Source organism: Andrena cerasifolii, chromosome 12 (assembly GCF_050908995.1).
Source record: "Andrena cerasifolii isolate SP2316 chromosome 12, iyAndCera1_principal, whole genome shotgun sequence".
Taxonomy (NCBI): domain Eukaryota; kingdom Metazoa; phylum Arthropoda; class Insecta; order Hymenoptera; family Andrenidae; genus Andrena; species Andrena cerasifolii.
In genome coordinates this window covers 937,269-957,610 of record NC_135129.1, presented here as the reverse complement: position 1 = coordinate 957,610, position 20,342 = coordinate 937,269, and the positions used below count along the sequence as shown (strand labels likewise).

The following is a 20,342-nucleotide window of genomic DNA, read 5'->3' as shown; positions in this document are numbered from 1 at the left end:
GGAGAACATTAACATAAATAATAATAATGACTTTTGCAGAGGATAATATACAAAATTTGAATATTGGTTTAATTATACGAAATATCGAATAGGTACGTTTCAATGATAGATATCTTATGGTCGTGGAATATATTTTAAAGATTCATTTGTCTTTACTTGCTGCCATCGAATTAGACCCTTCCTTTCAACACTAAATTTATTCTTGTATTTTTATGTTCCTTTAAATACTATTAATGCTTTTTTGGACTAGTTTGTATGTGTGACATATTTGGTAGAACTTTATTTAAGACAGCGGAACATTTAGATAGTTGTTAATAATTAGCGTTTCTATACGTTCAAAAAATATTTGGAATACAAATGAATGACATAGAAATGAGATTCTGTTTATAAAAATAGTTCAGCATTAAAATCAGGAAAATTGCGCAGTATGTTACAATATCATAAGTACCGAGATCCTCCGAAATATTCGTTAAATCTCTTTCTTTCACTAAGGAGGGAGGGAAGAAACTCTTAACGACTGTTAGTATAAAAAAGAAAAATCAAGTTAAAAGTAGGGAGCGGATTGGAAAGTTTCCAACACAAATGGACATGCGTCAAAATATTTTTCCTTCGCGCCTCAAAGAAATTCGATCCTCTCGTGTTCAGCAGAACAAACATTCTCTTCTGCAAATCATTTTCGGTCCAATGCAGGACAGAAAGTTTAAATAACCACGCTCGACACAATGTATTTTCATAACTTCATTTCGCCAACCAAATTATAATAAAAATACACGACAGTGGCGCGCCACTGAAACTTTGAAAACAAACACGAGCACCGACCGTCCGTCAAGAACTCGGTGCAGCAGTTCCTTTACCTCACAGATGGTTTATATTTTTTGAAGACCGATCTCCAGTATTAAATTTTTTTTAACGATAAATCATTAAATATAGGAAGAGCACTGCTTAATAGAAAATACTCAGAAGCGATATTCGGCATCATGAAAATTCAAAATAATTTGAAACTTGCAGAAACGTAGTTCAAGCGGTGTTAATAACTCTAGGGATGAAAACACCCCCTCAAAGAAATTGTGAGTTAAAAACAGTTTAATTCAACGTTTTATGGTTTCTGATATCCCACAATATGGTGATAAATAATTTTCAAAAAAAGGTTGGTGGCGATAAGTTTTGAAAAAATTAATTTATTAATTTCAAGCCAAGTGCGCGTACTTTTTTCAAACTCGTTTTTCTCGAAAACGAGGCCCAAATCGAACAAAAAATTATTCTATAATTTCGATTTATTTTTGCACAAGCATTTATTTCACTTGCGATTGTACCGCATTTACTGATCAATTCTGGGTATTTCTGGTCAGGTACGCGCACCACTCACGTATTTACAAAATCGATTTCTCGAAAACGGAGCCTCTTGCAAAAGCATTTTATTTAAATCGCGGAAACGAATAATAGTTTTTTATCCGTAAAAACGCAGAGATTCGATTATCTGAGCACACAGTGCCAGGATTGGTTCCGTCAATCGAGATCCCGCAGTACGTTCACAGAAAGTAATTCCAAAGGATTAAGCGCATGCTGCAACGGCCGAGCGTTTCCCGTTCCTAAATAGCTTATCGAGCTAATTGCAAGTAAATTGGTCCAGGTAATCAGTATTCAACCGCGTCCCGCCGTTCCCGCCAAACGTCTCTGCCCGCATTCAGGCCCTCCCCCCCCCCCCCGCCGTTGCACAGAAAATAGGAAGCGCAAGGAAACGACAAAAACTGGCCAGCGCGCGGCAAAAAGAAATTCGATTTCGAGGGGACCGATTCGAAGTGGGCCGCGGCCGCGCTCACGGAGCTTACGATCGATTTTACACGTGCAATACTTTTTGATTACTTTAGGGAAGGGGCCCGAGGTGGGGCCCCGGCGTGTCCCGGTGCCGCGGCTTTCCATGGCACGGAGGGGGCCCGTCAGGGGGACTTTGCCCCCACAAGTGGCTCCCCGGTAGCGCCGTCGCGCACCTGCCGCTTATTCCCACGCCGGGACTCACGTTTGCCTCATCTTTCCTCTGTTCGTCCTTCCCCCCTCCCTCCCCCACCCGGCAACGTTGCTCGCCTCGCTCCGTCTCGCCCCCCTCTCTTTCTCTCTCCTCGCGAGCCCTCCTTCCTCGACCCCCCCCCCCCCCGCCCATCCCCGCTCGCCCTAACCTTCCGCGGCTCCGTCTCCTTCGCTCGTTCCCTCTCTCGCCCCATTTCGTCCTCTCGCTTGCCCAGCGGCGGCACACGTGTGCACCACGGGCTGCGAGAGGGGAACGGGCACGCTTATTTATTTTTAGATATTTTCGGACGGCCGCGAGATATACACCACGCGCAACCACGAATCTCGAACGAGGCTCGCCGGTGTTTTTCAAGGGCGGAGGGGAGGGAGGTACAAGTTGGGCGCGCGACCGAGACGACGTCCGTCGTGGGACCGCCGAGGAATTCCTCTCGGGGAATATGAATTTGATGAATTAATTGCGCAGCCGAGCCGGTATCGGGCCCCGATGGGTGGGTCGGTCAGCGCTCGGGAGGCAGGGAAATATTTATCTGGACGGAAGGATGTTCACTACGGCCCGTGTTGTTCGCCAGGCACTTATGCGCACTGGTTGCCCCTCGGGCAGGGGTGTCTCGATAGGGAAATGTGATAAGTGGGACGTTGGGCATAACTGTTGGCTTTATTTTCGTAGCTTCTTGTTTGATGAGAAGGGAATGGCAATTTCAGTCTGTTGCGAAAACAGTGCTGTTGTCATAGGGATTGAAAAAGGTTTATGGTGAAGGCACTGCGTGTCTTTCGGGTTTAAAAGCGCTAGAATAATGTGTAAGTAAATGGGTCTTAACCCCTCGGCCTACCGTTTAAATTCCGACCGCTGGCACCAAATCAGCACCAGCGGTGAGCCACGCTTCGAGCCATTTCACGGTTCGGCTCAGCGTCCGAAGTTGTCAATCGCACGCGTCTTAGCCCCGTTAGCCAAGTTGCAACAAAGTAAGTACATGTGTATGCGACCAGGAATAACTGAGATGAAATGACATCGGCGAAAAGTTGAGTCGTAGTATCTACTAACCTCGAGCCTGACCCTTGGTGTTTACGTTTCGCCCGATCGACGTACCACGAGTTTCACCCGTGCTTTCCATCTTTGGCCCTATCGACGTGCCACGACTCTCACCCGTGCTTTCCATCTTTGGCCCAATCGAGAGACCACGAGTCTCACTCGATGTTGTTGGCCAAGGGGTTAATATTGAATATGGACTTTATTCGACTGTTCGACTGCGAGGATTAGGAATAAAGCATTGAAGCTAATGGCGGTCTGTTAACGTAGAGTACACGTTGTAGGTTAAAAGTTACTGAGGATTTTAAAGGGTCACTGAGGGTTTAGTTATTCACACGCGGCCTATTATTTGCATTGAAATAATGTTAATGATAGAAGTATTAAGTTAATGTTCAATCGTTAGCATACAGAGCGATTTGCAGTGCGATTGGACTGTTCATTTAAAGTATATGTTACGATTCATGATAAGATAACGATCTTTGCTAATATATTATGTTAACCTTTCGCTGCGGTTTTCGACTATAGTCGAACTCCGCTATATTCCGGTTCGATGCAGATTTCGACTATAGCCCACGCATTAAAAAAATGTATTCTCTTGTACTGTGATGAACATGTAAATTGCAAAAAGATGAAAATTAGAAACTTTATTTTATTGATGTAAAATTGACACTTTTCAAGAATCGTCCGAAAATTTACATACGCAGCGAAAGGGTTGAGATTCGAAACATAATAGTCTGTGCAATAATTTTTTAAAGCAAATGCTGTAGTTTAAATTTCTCTATACTAGCGCTACAATGTTCGAAGGCAATTATCTTCTTCATACTAAATAATTTCGCAATGGTTGTTTATTCCGTGCGGGCAAGCAGGTTTTAAATAAAAAAGAAAAGGAAGGCATTCATTGTCTATAATGAATATTAATTAGTTTTTAATCCATTATCGACTTTTCCATACGTAAAATTAACGAAATAAAATACCACAAGAATAATGCACGAGTTTGTTGATTAAAAGGAATTCTAAATTTTATCGAGTCTCGGATTTGTTTTTATAAATTTAATCAAAATCAACACATTTATTTGTGCTTTTTTCGCGATGTTCGCAGTTTTTTCCATTGGTGAACCGAAATAATGAAATTCTATAACTTATTTGCATCCGGTTTTTAATATCAAAATTCATTTGCATGCAAAATGTTATTTCCTCGGTAAATGCCTTTCAAAGTTGCCCCAATTATTATAATTCTTTAACGCTAAACTCCTCTGCACTTCCAACGAATTTTAACTATCAAAATCAATTTTCCTTATTTTTCATTAACTAAATTCATGCGCACAGTAATTCAAATTCTGGCCAGATATAATTACTTTCAGCAGGAATCATTACGATCAGTTCCCTTTCCGACTGTACATCGATTATTTTTCGTAAGAAACGAGGCACGGAGGAAAAAAAGTTTGAAGGGAGCACACGTACGAGGAAAGAAATAAAAGGGCGCGGCGAATAAACTGGACCCAGAAAACGGACACCTCGACTCGGGGATGTCGTTCTGGTTAGGAATTCTGACGGGTTCTTTCGTCGAAGAAATCCAATACTTCGGCGACGTCTCGTCATGGCCGAAGGGTCGTTTTGTTTGACGTAGGTACCATTGGTCTGATATTCGACCAAATCCTTATGAATTACCTGTATCGCCCGTGTAACAAAAGAGGGCGATCACTTTTCGTGCGTGCACGGCGTTTCTTGCTTTCTGTTAAACATTCAATTAGAGATGGTAGCTTTATTGGAAATTGCATTCCAATTTTATCGCCGATTTTGATAACGTTGACTTACAACGGGAGTGAGAAGATAAAAAAATATATCCCCCCCCCCCTATGCTAAAACCATGAATATGCAAATTTTCACTTTTTTTTAATAAAAAAGTGAGCCGAATGTCTTTAATTGTTCCCGACTTTACTGCAAAACTATGAATGTGTACCAACCTACGTAGCGTAACAACGGTGATTACGCTCTAATTTCAACAATTTTGATTTCCAGAATTATCTGATTACATTTTACATTTGATTGGGTATTTCCATAATTTATCGAATTGCAAATTCACGGTATTGGCACAAGGGGCGATATATTAATTATCTAAAGGCAAGACCGATTTACGCAACCGATTAGCAACAGGGGGATTAATGAAAAGCTAAATAAAAAGAATAAAAAAATGTATGTATATTTTTGGGATTATTGTGTGAACTTGAGTTGAGTTGCCATTGTTGTGGAAAAGGCAACTCGAATTTCTCGTAAAACGTTACTGTACAATATACACGGTGTGCACTAACTAAAATGCATAGCAGTTTACCTCTAATATTTTTAATTTGATATGTAAGTAGTCCCTAGTGATTTCATTCAAATTCGTGTTAATGATGTGCAACACGCTGTTACTGTATCAACGCAAAACTGGGAACACAAATTTATTATTGTTAATGCATCCCAATCTACGAGCGCAATCTTACTCTTTACCGAGCTAATAAAATTTCACTTACAAGAGTCCAGTGCAATTGTACTTTACAGCTGCCTCATTAAATTTCTAAAAAACCCAATATCCCAGGCTTTGCTACGACATCAATCTTTTTTCTTCAATTTTAAACCATCCCAATTGCTCGATGCAATCGATATTCCAAGTGACAAGTTCGTTAAACTCAGCCCCACAGCTTTGTAATCCTAAATGAAGATACGCCACATCGCCTCCCCCACCCCACACCCTTATTACACCCGCAGTATAACACAATGCTTTTAAGCCCGTAACGATCGATTAGAATCCCGTGGAAAGAGTCCTACACCGCTAACGATGATAGTATCTCATTGTCGGTCGGACAAAATTCGAGCCCCTCAACAAGGCGTTCGAGGGTTCCATTTCGATCGGACACGCATTCCCCCTTTGTTACTTCCATTCGGCGGGGGGAATCACGTACAAGCTTCGTATTCAGGTATTTCATTGTTCGTGGGACGGTACCGTTCTCTCTTTGGGCAGGGACGCGTCGAAATCAGTGCCAGGGGAGGGCAAAGGAATCCCGCATAACCCCTATTGTCGACCGTCAACCCCACGCGAGGGTTATACGCCGGGACAAGTGGCATTGTGTGCTTTTCAGGGAGTCCACCGGGCACAGGTGAACGAGCCTGCGTAAAGTGCATAATGTAAAACGGTGAATAGAAAGCCACGGAGGGGAGGGTGGAGGAGGTGGGTGTGGGGCGGCGTGGAGGGGGTTACGCGCGAGGAGCAGAGGAATGGCGTTTGTCGATGGACAGGCCTCTCTCTGCGGGAAAATTAGGGCCCTTTTATACGGGGGGAAGGGATGAGGCCCGTTCTCGAGGCGAGACGCTGCATTTTTCTTCCCGCCCTGAAATCGCTGATACGCACGAAAAGAAACGAAAGTCCCTTGGCCCATTTCTTTTTTATTCCCCGAAAGGCGTCTCGAGATTTTGGGCCGTGCACGGGCGTTCCCGAGCCGTGGGACTCGTCGCCCGGTTGACTCATTTTCTGCTTCGAAAGAAGGGTCGTTTCGCATCGATTCCAAATGGACCCCGCTACGCCCCGATTCGTACGCGATGTGTGCAGGTGTATGCTCCCTTCCGTTCCCTTACTTTTGTTTTGTCCCATGTCTCAGGTTAGATATATAATTCTACGGGGATGTGTCGGAGTTATGAGTACAGATTTAGGTGGATGATAGGAGCCATAAAATAACACAAGTATGTTTTAATGTATGCAGACCTAGCGAACCAATTGTTGCGAAGATATCAAATTTCTTATAATTATATAGTAAGTTTCTCCTAAATCTAGTAGCCGAGGGAGACTAATTAAAAATGCCTTTGTATTGTGTGAAAGGGATGAACTACTCGGGAAAATTAATATGTTAATATAATACGTTATTATGTGGCGTGTAGCGCTTTCTATCGTTGAAGCGAGTTAATGCGACGTTAATCGTACCTACACAAGGAACTTTTCCGGTTTTCCTTCTGCGAAACAACGCGGTTAACAGGTTTTAAGCCCCGCGATACGATTTAACCGCCAATTTCACGTTAATATTTGCATATCCATACATATAATGAATATTCATGATTGCTGCATTTTAATAACCTGGCGGGGCCACCTTAAATTATTATGGGCAGTATGTAGTGTTGCTGTAAATAAAGGAGACGAGGTATAGCTACTCCTATTTGTAGTAGGTATCTATGTATTCACGGCAAACTAAAAAAAAATAGCAAAAATTGTGACGGAATTTAGGTACTGTTAACTCTTTAACTACGAACGTCGATTGTACAGCGTGGGTCATGGTGTTCAAACTTTCCAAGATTACATAACAAATATTTTCTCTATCGTTTTCTAATCGTTCTCATTACTGACATGAATCAGGTCGACATCGTCTCGCGTTATCTAAATACATAATATCCTTGCAGTATCCGCAAAGGTACATCTACACGACGACTCTTTTGTGTCTAGATCAAGTGTATACGACACTCAAAAGAATTTCCGGAAGATTGGAAATTGCCTAGAGCAGTTTGCGACACTGAATTTGACCTATCGCCGCGGGAGTTGCAGCTAGAGCTAGACTGAAGACACTGCAACTAGCTCTAGCTAGACTCAGAAGGCACTTGATCTAGACACAAACTTCAACATCCCTCGCATCAACGCCTCACCTTGGCTTCGCCTCGCCTCGCCTCGGCTCATTTTAGTTTGACAGTTTGGCTCACGCTGCGCCTCGCCTCGCCCCACCTCGGCGCGACTCCGAGCCGCGGATTCTTCCTCGAGAATATTTTGAGGAAGAGAGGCGAAGCGAGCCAAGGTGAGGCGTAGCGAGAGCCTACTGAATTGACGACTGCACAGGAAGAAGAGGTTCTCTGAGCAACTGACCAAACACATGAACCGAGGCAAGCTCAAATTACTTCAGGTACGGAAAAACCGAGGCGACGCGAGCCTAGATGTGAGTGAGAGCTTACCTTTAGTCCTTCAAATCTTTATTTATCGTCGAATATCCTTCATGAATAAAAGTATATGAATGGAAGAATTCGAAATGTCTTATAGAGCATTCATTTTTTTACTTCATTTACAGTATTTATACTAATACCTTCCTACGCCGAGTGAACAAAAGGATCGATTTATGTAAAAAGCATATGGATTAATATAATTCAGAAAAGGATACAGTTGCATATTGCGCTTACATCGTTGCACTTGTGGGAAAAATTCGGTCAGAGGAAATTAGATCTCTAAATCGTTTAATTTTTTCCTGTATCATTTTCTTCTAATTGTGTGATTTTCCTTACGTAGATGTACCTATACCGCATGAAAAAATAGTTTCTTATTTTTTAATGCTTTAGATGCACTCAGTGGAATCTAGGGACTAAACAAAAAAAAATGTTACATCAACATACAGATATCATACATACTGCATTTTCCTCATGAGTCACGAAGTGTAAAAGGAAATGTTCGAAATGTCTACCTCGGTTTACAACGCAATTCGTGATTTATTATCGAGATTCCCACTCATTAAGAAATACAAAACGTAGTTTGAATTATTTCGAATTAATTTCGTATTTTTCCTGCAAATTATTATCATCATTAGTTTCTGTAGCACGCGAAATAAACTTCGAATCCCTTTTCACAAGCAACCTCAGATGCGAATCGAGACAGGCTAGCGTAACTCGGCGACCAAATGCTAGGCAAAGAAATGCTGTTCTGATTAGCGTCTAAAAGCCCCACCACTGTTTAAAATTTCAGGGTCTAATAGCCCCACCTCCTGCCACGCGTATTTTTGTAATTTGCCGAAACGGTCACATCTACAAATGGGATCGCGTCAAAAGTAGAATCGGGCGGGGCGAACGGAGTACCTCTTGGCTCTATGACAACGAGGGCCAGTTGGGCCATCAAGGAGACCGACTTCCATGGTGTTTTCCAGAGCCCCAGTGGCAGAGAACACCCTACTATAGTTTTCCCTATTCGTTGCACGCCCGCGTTATCGTTGGCTTTTGAGCTCCCATTCCGGGCTCCTTAATGGCCCAACTGGCTGTGCCATCCCGCTGTCCAACATCTCATTTCTGCACAGTACGTAGCAACGAGAACTGCGCACTCGAGCTGCAATGTTTGCAAGTGGTACTATGTACGTAAAAGTGAAATGCCGTTTAAAGCAAAGATGGACACGAAGGAAGGACCCGTCTCGCATCTGTGTCTCACGGGGCCTGCGAGCAAGCAAGCAGTGGTCGCGCAAAGCGAGCTTTAGTGGAGTGGTCGCCGGACAGAATGGCAGTTTTATTTCAGCGGAGCCAGTAAACTATTGTAATTCCGCGTAAGAGACGGCGCCCGATTGGGGCCGCGCGGAAACGGGCCCGATCGCCGCTATGCCGCGATTGGTCGGAGCGGAACAAGAGAGGTTCGGGCCCAGCGGTTCCACCACACCTCCGTGATCACTGCTTAGACGGGATTGGCCGGTCATTTGGGTCCTACCAGGGGGACCCCTCTGTTCTTTTAAAGCCCCCACTTCTCTCTCCCTGGCCTTCTCCCCGGCAGCCCTTTCTATTGCTCGGTGTGTACACACTTTCTTTTCGTTTTGTTTGACTTTGAAACTCCGCGGCCGGGGCTTTGGCCTCGCTTCTGCTCGTGCCACAGCCTTTCTCTTTCCGTCCGTTCATCATCATTATCCTGGTCGTCATTATTTTCGTGTCTACGCTCCGCTCGCACTGCCCCGGTAACGTGACCATCGTTATTTTCACCGTAATTACCTGTGCTGCTTGAAAGAAACGTCCTCCCGGACTTTCGACGCATTGATATTTTGTCCCGTTCGATCGCTCCACGGACCCTTGCCGCTGGGCTGGTCCTCGTTGATCATCGTCATGATTCTACGTGACGCGGCGAAACTTCGGCCGGGCGTAATTACGGCCTGCTTGCAAAATGCCCGTGTACATCGATGATATAGGCTAATTGACGAAGGAAATTAATCCAAGCTCTAGGCTGAACAGAATCGCAAGAAGCGGACGCTCCACGATCGGGGTATGCGAGTGCACGAATTTCGAATTCAAATAATGATCGATCGGTCGAGCCGAGTCGAGCGTATCAATCAATTTTCCGAGCTGCTTGAAACCGACGAACTCTTTGGAAAAATGCGAACTTCTTGAAAAATTCAAACGGCTCGACCATTCGAGCTCTCGTAAGACTTCGAGTTACTTGGAGGGAAATTTTCAGCTAGAAAATTTCCGAAATGGTAGCAAACACCACTGCTGATGACACGATGTATTTTGAAGGTAGGTACAGCTACTGGACGCAACGTCAAGAATTTCAAAGCCGATTTTCTCGAAAATGAAGCGCAATATCAAAAAATTTTATTCCTTTTTCTCGACTTATTTACTTGTTATACGTCGAAAAGAAAGAGTAACTATTTTCGATATCGCGCTTCATTTCCGAGAAAATCGACTTTGAATTTCTTGACGCTGCGTCCAGACGCGTATAGGAAAACATACCTTTCCGTGGCGGATACAGGGTCGTTTTGGATCCAATCGATACTATGTATATGTTACTCATTATTTAGTAACGACACTCCGATAACGAAATAAGAATTTTAGATAATGACAAGAGTTAACCGACCTTAAGTTTAACCGACCTGCAGACCTATTTACTCGCAGAATTCGGTACCGAAATGTACTAATTTTTCCTGTGGCGGAAAATATTATTTCCAAGTTATATAATAGTTTCTGGAGATGCTGATTTCAAATTTGGGGTGATTGTTACAGAAACTGATATTCGCGTACGTAAACTCTATGTACATTTCGAGATTTACGCCATTTAGAATTTTGCTGCAACGGCCACAATTTTAACATCAGCACCCTCAGAAACTCCGAAAATATCATTTTTACTTTTAATCTACGTAACTAGATGTGACTGTTCTTTGCATTTTTTGTAGGTTTCAAAACATCCCTTTCTTTTACACTATTTAGATGAACGCAACTTTGTGTGGTTAATTTATGGTAATTGTATGGTTAACTTGCCACACGTCCAGGTATTACAATTTACATGCTTCATTTCAAGTTGTATTACACCCGTCTGCATTCTGCCTTGTAGATACACAGTAACAAACTGCGTGTGGCGGTTTAGCCTTCAACGATATCCTTGATGTGCCATTTGAGTATGCCTTTGAGGCCGACACTCTAGCGCGTCCAGATGCGGGTATATTAAGGTGGGATTCCACTGAAGCAACTTTTTGGCAACCAGCAACATCTTCGCATCTTTTTTTCGCACGCAACACGTGCAATCACTCTCGCATTCATCGCTTGCGACTAGTTGCCTTGCGTTGCCTCAGTGGCCTCAGTGGAATCCCACCTTTACAGTTCCCTTAGCCAGCAATCTTAAAATTATAATTAGTGTAATATGGCTCTGCCTTAATCCATAAATGGTAAGTGCAACACAAAACAGAAAAATAAGTAAAATAAGAAATAGAAGTAGGCAATCAAAAAAAAAGAAAATTTAAATACGGCGGTGTAAATGTAAAGAATTTACAGAATAAAGAGTTTATTCTATAGAATAAAAAATAAACGCTTTTTTCGAAAAACAATGTTTCATCCCAGTTTATAATAATTTATATAGTAAAATAAAAACCTAAAAGAAAGGTTGTAAGTTTTTACCGTTTTTTTAAAAAAAAGTATGTCATTAAGGGGAGGTTCCGGTCTAAAAGTCGATTTTTTTTATTTCATTTTTGGAATGTGCAACCTTTTAGGAATACGTGTTTAAAAGGATTTGTTGAAATTCGTAAAATTCCCCAAGTTATAGGCATTTGAGTAGCGGCAAATGCAGCAACTTTAAACGCCTTTTTCTTAAAACAATGTTCTCAAAATCGGTGGGACCTATATATCCAAAAGTTATTATCCGATTCAACTGAAACTTTTTTATTTTTCAGATCATACTTCTGGCTAGGGGGGAAACCAGAAAAAAATATAAAAATTGAAATTTTATAATTTTTAAAGGCGTTGAAAGGACGGAAAGTATAGGGAAAAAGTGATTTCAAACTTCAAGTGTCAATATTTTCTAAAAAAATATAATTTTTATATTTTTTTCTGGTTTTCCCTAGCCAGAAGTATATTCTTCAAAATAAAAACAGTTTCAGTCGAATCGGATAATAACTTTTGGAGATACAGGTCCCACCAATTTGGATGAATTTTTTGACGCCTCGACTTTAACTACTCCCCAGTGTCGTCTGCAATGATTAATTATAAAACAAAAAATATATTTCTATAACTTAAGACATCCTTAATACAATGCAAAAAGTCCCATTAAATTATATATAGCAGTTTTCCTTTAATGAATTCCTAAAGATCACCTATTTTTTGGGGCTCTAAACCGGACCCTCCCCTTAAGGGGTTAAATCAGACTTAGAAATTATGAGCTTAAAATTAATTTCTTAATTCCTTTCGATGAGTGGTTTTTATATAACAGTATGTATGCAGGTAACTATAGGAACACTTTTAGTCTCATTAGACGCCTACGTTATCAGTTAGATACATTATCCACGATATGAAAGTATTTTTTATATCCTTTAATGATGAAAAAAATTAAAATTGTCGAGTTTTATGGGTACACCCTGTACATGTTCTCCAAAATAAAGCATTCATCGCATTCCCAGTGAACGTCACTTCCGCATATCTGCGGAGCCCGCATTTACAGCCGCATTACCGCACGCATTCGCTGCATCTGAAGAAATATTTTTCTCACGCACCCTGTGTACGATGAATCGCCTACATTTTTCTCTGCCGTTCACTGTCTGATCCCATTTTACTCATGTGCATAATTGTAACTTCTAATTGGACGGTTTGCGTTGCGCAAACGAAAGACGGGAATACCCTTAACACTTCACCGACTGTAATTAACGTTTTTATAAATTTTATCAGCAGACGATCCGACCACGGTTTTTAGCTGTTTGTAGATTTCATCTGTGTTGCGAGAAATGTATAAGGTTGAGAATGCGCTTAAAGGGATGTACTTACAGTGGGATGAAAAAAATTGACTCAGCAAAGCACTTGGCAAGAATAAATAATTGAGCATAATTACACTCAGTGACTTATGCGTGTATCTATTAGTTTATTCTTATTGTACTTGCGAGGATTATTTTTCGTGATCTTTGAAGAGCCATGAGTGAACGCGAAGCATTGATCTTTAAAGACTTTTATTTTTGTATAATTTTAGTATTTAGTAGTCGCTAAAATGAGTAAAAAGTTGTTATTGTTATATAGTCAACGTCGGTGCAGGAATTAATCTTATCGCAGTTGGGAACTTTGAGTTGCAGTTAAATTGGTTTCGATAACGTTAGTAACTTGTTTGGTTTATCATTAATAAGAATGGCATTATTAGTGTTGAAGTAATTCAAATTTAGGGTCAATTCGCGCACTGTACTTGTAATGCCAACTATTAGTCTATAATCGAACGATATATTACATATTTTAATTCCGTCAGTCGTATGCAATTATACAAGATATATCCTTTTATTATTGAGGATCTCCTCCGTGATTATCTCCGTCAACAATTAGCTACCTGAGCATGATCGTGCAGTCTTTGTACTTTGTAAAAGGCAGTAGGTGTATAACTCTTTCAATTTCCTTATTTACAAGAAAAGATTCCGAACCCGAAAATTCAAAAAATTCTGAAACTCTGTGAATATGTAGGGGATTTCCTCCTGATTACAACGCAATTTTTTTTTGCTGCTCAAAATCATACTAAGGGGGTGAAATTAACCCCTGAAGATTCGGCTATTTTTCGAATTTATTTTCTAACTCGCAACCTGTAAGAGATAGAAAAGAAATTTCAAGACAAAAGTTACTTCTTTTAATTAGATCTATTAAATGGTAAAAGTTTTATCAATTGTTTAAAGCACTAGAAAAAAGTTACAAACAAAAATCTTAATAGTCGTTTTTAAAGCTCGTTTCTTCGCGTGAAATCTGAACTGGATGCTTTAATAATTATGAAACAGCATAATCCATATTTTTTTCCATACAATTTCAACTTTTGTTGTATTGGGGAAATATGCTCCTCGACGATCGAATAACTTTTGGATCCCATTGTAACGTACCTTAAGGGGGAACACCACTATGCTGGCCGGAAAAGTAAGCCATTTTTAAGAATTTTTTCAGGAATAATTTACACTTTTCATACAAAAATTGTATTACCTATCTTTAGTACGCTGCCTTAAGAGACTATACACAAAAAAATAGAAAAACATCCATAACTTTTAATATGTTAATTAATCTTCTAGACTCTCCCACGCGAGCTTATCGAATGTGTAACTATGGAACAGCAGGACCGAAATCAAATTTCATTTTTTTTTTTATGAACTATGTGAGTGTAGTTTCCGTTGTACTTACCGATGTCTTAAGCAAATTATTTATGTAAAAAACGGTGCGCTTTAGGAGAAACATGAAATTTGATTTCAGACCTGCTGTTCCATAGTTACACATTCGACCAGCTCGCGTTGGGAGTCTAGAAGATTAATTAGTAAATTAAAATTTATCGATGTTTTTCTATTTTTTTTGTATAGTCTCTTAAGACAGCGCACTAAAGATAGGTAATACAAATTTTCTATGAAAACTGTCAACTTTGTTTTGAAATTTCTTTCCCATATCTTACAGATTGCGAGTTAGAAAATAAAATCGAAAAATAGCCGAATCTTTAGGGGTTAATTTCACCCCGTTAGTGTGATTTTGGGCAGCAAAAAAAATTTCCTGATATTGTGATGAGTTCCCTCGTCACAGCTGTTTAAGTTTCTTTTACGCCGTCACGCCGCTCTCCATTTACGGCTAATTCCAATTTTGGGAATAACAAAAAATTCTGTCCATTTTTTGTGAAAATGGGTTGTACTTATGAATTTTTATCTCGGAAACTATTTGTCGGATCTGACCTGAATCATTTTTCAACTGAAAAAAAAATTGTCCTGAATAACTTTTTTCAGTCGAAAAATTATTCCTGAAGGCCGATCCTTCTGGATTAAAATAAAGGAGGAATCAACTAAATCCGACACATAGTTTCCGAGATAAAAATTCATAAGCACAGCCAAAAATAAATAGGCAAAAATCGCAAAACTCAAGGCCCTGTATTTTCTAAACCAATTTGAAATCGCCAAATTGTGACTTACCCTCCCCCTAATTTCACGAGGGGGGTAAAAAATTTGAATTTCACCGAAATACTAGATTTGGCTATTGGAGGGTAGAATAAATCGTGAAATTTCGTTTAGAATGAAAATAACATATTCTAGTTAGAACAAAACCCCAGACATCGAGGGGAAAAAAATGATTGATTTGGCATGGAATGACCCCGATTGGTTGTGATAAGGGAGCTCAACACGATTTGAGAAACTGATTATTATACTGTTTGCTGTTTGTATTGCCGAAACACAGAATGCGTTTGTATTTTTACGCGATTCTTCATAGGTACTCATTTCATGAATACAACATCCCCCTACATTTTTACCCCTTCAACTGACATCGAGTCATTTCTCGACTAGAAACATCTCGAGTATATTTAAAATTATTAATTTAAAAGCGATCATAAGCAAATTAATTCAATTTAACCACAGTAAATGCGGCACATGCCCTAATACAGTATTTATGGTTTTTGTACGAATAAAATTTTTCTGTTGTCGCCACAAATCAACCTGTCTTACCCAACGTGGATGAATTTTTCATCGACGAGCTAACTCGCCTTAGTAATTTTCTTATTTCGAGTATTTTTCGAATTTTATAAATTTCAAATGCTTTGATCATTTGATCAAAGTCTTGCTTAGCTTTCTGTTTCTCATTCTGATGAAATTTTGCTTAACGCATCCACGTGTACTCGCACCTTTAAGTACATTCTTCTAATTCTAACCATACCTATATCAGTGCATTGTGTTAACTTTTTCATTGCCACCATTTCACTCATATATTGAGCGCAAAGCAAAAGACTCATCACGAATTCGAACGTCCATCAAACCTCCCAAGATCTTCACTTGTACAATTTTTTGAGATACCAATAAAATTCGGGGCCGTTCGAGAACTCTTGAAGCTCGTCATAAATTTTGAAGGATCTTTGGTTTTTAATTGGAGAAGTCGACACAATCGCTTCCTCTCCCTTTGCTCATTGCCACGGAACGATACATACTTTACGTCTCCACAGGCCGGACTCCTTCCTTTACCTTTTATTTGTACAAATTCACCTCGCGGCAGCCGCGCGAGAGCCGTTGCGCCCATAAATTTTTAAAAAGAAAACACCGTGCCCCGCGAATAACACACGCCTCGGGAATTATTGCGCAGCTTGAAACGTGCTGCTACTAATTTTTACCCGCTCTCATCCCCCTCTCTGCCTTTTCTTCGTGCGCTCCTTGTTCTCGTTTTTTCTCGCCCCTTCTCGTTGTCCTTGCTCCTGGCGGAATACGCACGCGTATCTCGGTTGTTCTCGGCGCGCTTGAAACCTTCGTTAAACTTTTTTATGCGCCCTGTCGTTGCACTTCTGCGTGGCCCCTGGCCACTGTGCCACGAGAGAAAGCGGCTCCTCGAACGATTCATCTTCCCGAGGACCTCTAATCGATTGTGCGAAGAAGGACGACAGGAAGCCAAGGCCCGGTGGCCGCCAATGTGAAATGCTCTCCAGCGTTGGCCTCTTGGTTCAACAACTATTAGGCAGTTAGGAAATAGTAATTACACTAGTTTACAGCCATTTTCCGCAGCAGATGCCAGTAGTTTTTTCTTATGTAAAATGGCACGCTGATTCCGAAAATAATGTCCAAAGAATTTTCTATAAATAGGTAGGTTTTCGAGATATCGACAGGTGAACTTTTTACCGGTCTGTCAAAAAGGTAGTCCCACTTAATTGCGAATATGTCGTGTTGCGAATGACCGATATGGTCGAACATTATATCGAATTGAAGATAATTGAATCACCAACAAATGTTCGTGAAACAATTATCTAATCGGTTCAGTAGTTCGGGTGAAATCGATGGAAATATGTGAAAAAAGTCATTTTTCTCGCCCGAAATTGAGATCGACAATTCATTTAATCATCTGGGAAAAATCGATATTGCAACAATGGGCCGAGCTTCTGATTTTTTACGTTGAGTCTGCACTTTTACGAAGAAAACAAGCTGCTACTGAAGAAAATCTATGGATAAATACCGAAGCTAGAGAGAATTGTGTGAAAACACTAACATTTAATTATTTCTTGGTTTTTGTGTTTTTTCTCAATTTTATTGTGTTATTTCAATTTTAATTCATTCTGTACATTTTTCAAGTGTTTTGTTAACATGTGTTTGTTTTAGAATTAATAAAAGTACACTAAAAACTAAAAATAATTCTTTTCTGGTACTACAATTTCGATGGTGTTTTTTCACTTTAATTATTTAAAGTGAAATTTTATAATCGAGGAGCATTTTTAATAAAATCGTTTAACATAAATTTTTGTTATATATTTCTACTCGTAGTTCATTTTCTATTGTATGGCTTTCATTTTTTCTTATTTTTCCAACAGGCGTGAATATGTCCCTGAAGATCCATTTCTTCTTTTCTCACTTGAACTTTTTCCCGGAAAATCTTAGTGACGAAAGTAAATGACGATCACGGAGAGAGATTCCATCAGAATATGAAGGGTATTGAGCGGCGGCATCATGGATTTTGGGATGAGACAATGATGGGAGATTATATTTGGTTCCTTATAAGAGAAACGAATCCCAAAACGAACAAAAAAACATAAAAGAGCCAGAACTATATCTAAAACACACATATGTACACTAACAAAATACTTGAACAAATGTACAGAATAAATTAAAATTGAAATAACGCAATAAAATGGAAAAATCACCAAAACCAAGAAAAAAATGAAATTTTAGTGTGTTCACACAATTGCCTCTAGCTTCTTTATTCATCCATAGATTTTCTTCAGTAGCAGCTTGTTTTCTTCGTAAAAGTGCAGACTCAACGTAAGAAATGAGAAGCTCGGCCCATTGTTGCAATATCGATTTTTCCCAGATGATTAAATGAATTGTCGATCTCAATTTCGGGCGAGAAAAATGACTTTTTTCACATTTTTCCATCGATTTCACCCGAACTACTGAACCGATTTGAAAACTTTGTGAGGTAGATATGTTGGTGATTCAATTACCTTTAATTTGAGATAATTCTCGACCATATGAGTCATTCGCAACACGAGATAATCGCAAGTAAGTGGGACCCCCTTTTTGACAGACAGGTAAAAAGTTCACCTGTCGATATCTCGAAAACGTATCCATAGAAATTTTTTTAGACCTTATTTTGGAATCACGGGACCATTTTACATAAGAAAAAAATAGTGGCATCTGCTGGGCAAAAAAAATTGTTATTTTGTAAACTAGTGTTATTAGTGAATGAGAAATATAGGTTAACTAGTATGTTTATAACGATTTTAATATAAGGATAAATAACATGGGTTGTCTCCTCTACTCAGAATATTTTACAGTGAGTTCGGTTATTAAATAGTTGTGAAAAATATGAGCGTAGAAACGTAGTTTATTGCTTCTTTTATTGCTGAACAACAGACTGGGGAGTTCCTTGTAGAAAACACTGTTGGGAATCCACCGGGATGCTAAGCTATACTATGCGATGCTATGCTATGCCACGCTACGTTTTAAAAAAATTAGCTTCAATACATTCTTATGGAAATGTTTCCACCAGAAGCTACGTTAAAACATAGCATAGCATAGCATAGCATAGCATAGCGTAGCATAGCATAGCTTGGCTTAGCTTCCCGGTGGATTCTCGGACACATAGCATAGCATGGCATAGCTTATATAGCTTAGTTTTTGGTGGAAACGGTTCCATAAGAATGTATTGAAACTAATTTTTTGAAACGTAGCATAGTATAGCATAGCATAGCATAGCAGCATAGCATAGCATAGCATAACATAGCATGGCTTAGCTTAGCATAGCATAGCATAGCATAGCATAGCATAGCATAACATAGCATGGCTTAGCTTAGCATAGCATAGCATAACATAGCATGGCTTAGCTTAGCATAGCATAGTATAGCATAACATAGCATGGCTTAGCTTAGCATAGCATAGCATAGCATAGCATAGCATAGTATAGCATAGCATGGCTTAACTTAGCACACCATACCATAGCAGAGCATAGCATAGCATAGCATAGCATAGCATAGATTAGCATAGCATGGCTTAGCTTAGCTTCCAGGTGGGTTCTCAGCTAAAGTGCCAATTAAGCGGTCGGTGGACAGGATTGGCACTTACAGTGCTTGCAAATTTAAATGAATGGCACATTTAGATTTCTCTACAACTAAGAGGTGGTATATACAGGGTTGTCTACAAATACAATTCTTTTTTCCACGAATTTGGACTATATTAATGTAGAAAATTGTGTGATGCATTGGGATTATTGTATTCTTAAGCATATTTAGCAATCAAAACAAATCAATTTTCGTAAATAATTTAAAGTCGCGGAAGTTTTTTTCCCGAAAGTTTGCTAGTTATAAAATAAAATTGGAAATAGCTGAATTTTCAGGGGTTAATTTCACCCCCTTTGAGTGAATTTGCGCCGGAAAAAAAGTTTTAGATTTTTTTGAATTTCCGGGGTCGGAATCTTTCCTTGTCAGTAGGGTAGCAACGAATAAAATAAAGAGAATTTCGAGGCAGCAGTTACTCAGAAATTACTTCTACTATCGAATAGACGAACAATTATTTTGATCAAGGTAATACTTTTCTACACTCGTCATTGATGACATAGGAAAGTACACGAGCTACTTAGCATGTGACGTGATTACTTATCTTCCAGATTTGCCAAATACACACAGTAATTTTCTGTGTATCTGATATAAATATTTGTGCCATTAAATAGCATGGGAGGTAATATCATATTATTAACCGTAGTTGCTCTGATTTATGAAATGTTATTTCAAGGACCTAACTTTTCGTATCCAAGATCATCTAATCTATACCTACCTCATTAGTTACAAGATTGTACGAAAAATATGTTCTTGAAACAAATAGTCCACCTAGTCATAATATTCACCTCTCCATACCCTGCAACTTTTTTTCATACATTTTTTATGTAGTCAGAAGTAAGGTGACTTTTAAGGCGATAACATTACGCACCTCAGCTTTATATCTAAGTGAAATTATATGTTCGATAAACTTTTACAAAATTACAGTATAAACGTCAGAGAGTGTGCATAATTAAAATTTATGGTCGTACTTGAGGGGGAACGATGGTAATATGCAACTTATTTTAAAAAGCGCACGGTGATGTCAGAGTCCTTAATTTGGAATCGATAACAGAA

General features: G+C 39.6%; 1 protein-coding gene across 3 annotated transcripts in view; it reads left to right on the top strand.

Annotated features, from left to right (window-relative positions):
- Positions 1-20,342, top strand: part of LOC143375455 (tubulin monoglutamylase TTLL4) — a 507,564-nt gene that overhangs the window by 242,741 nt on the left and 244,481 nt on the right. The window lies entirely within an intron of this gene.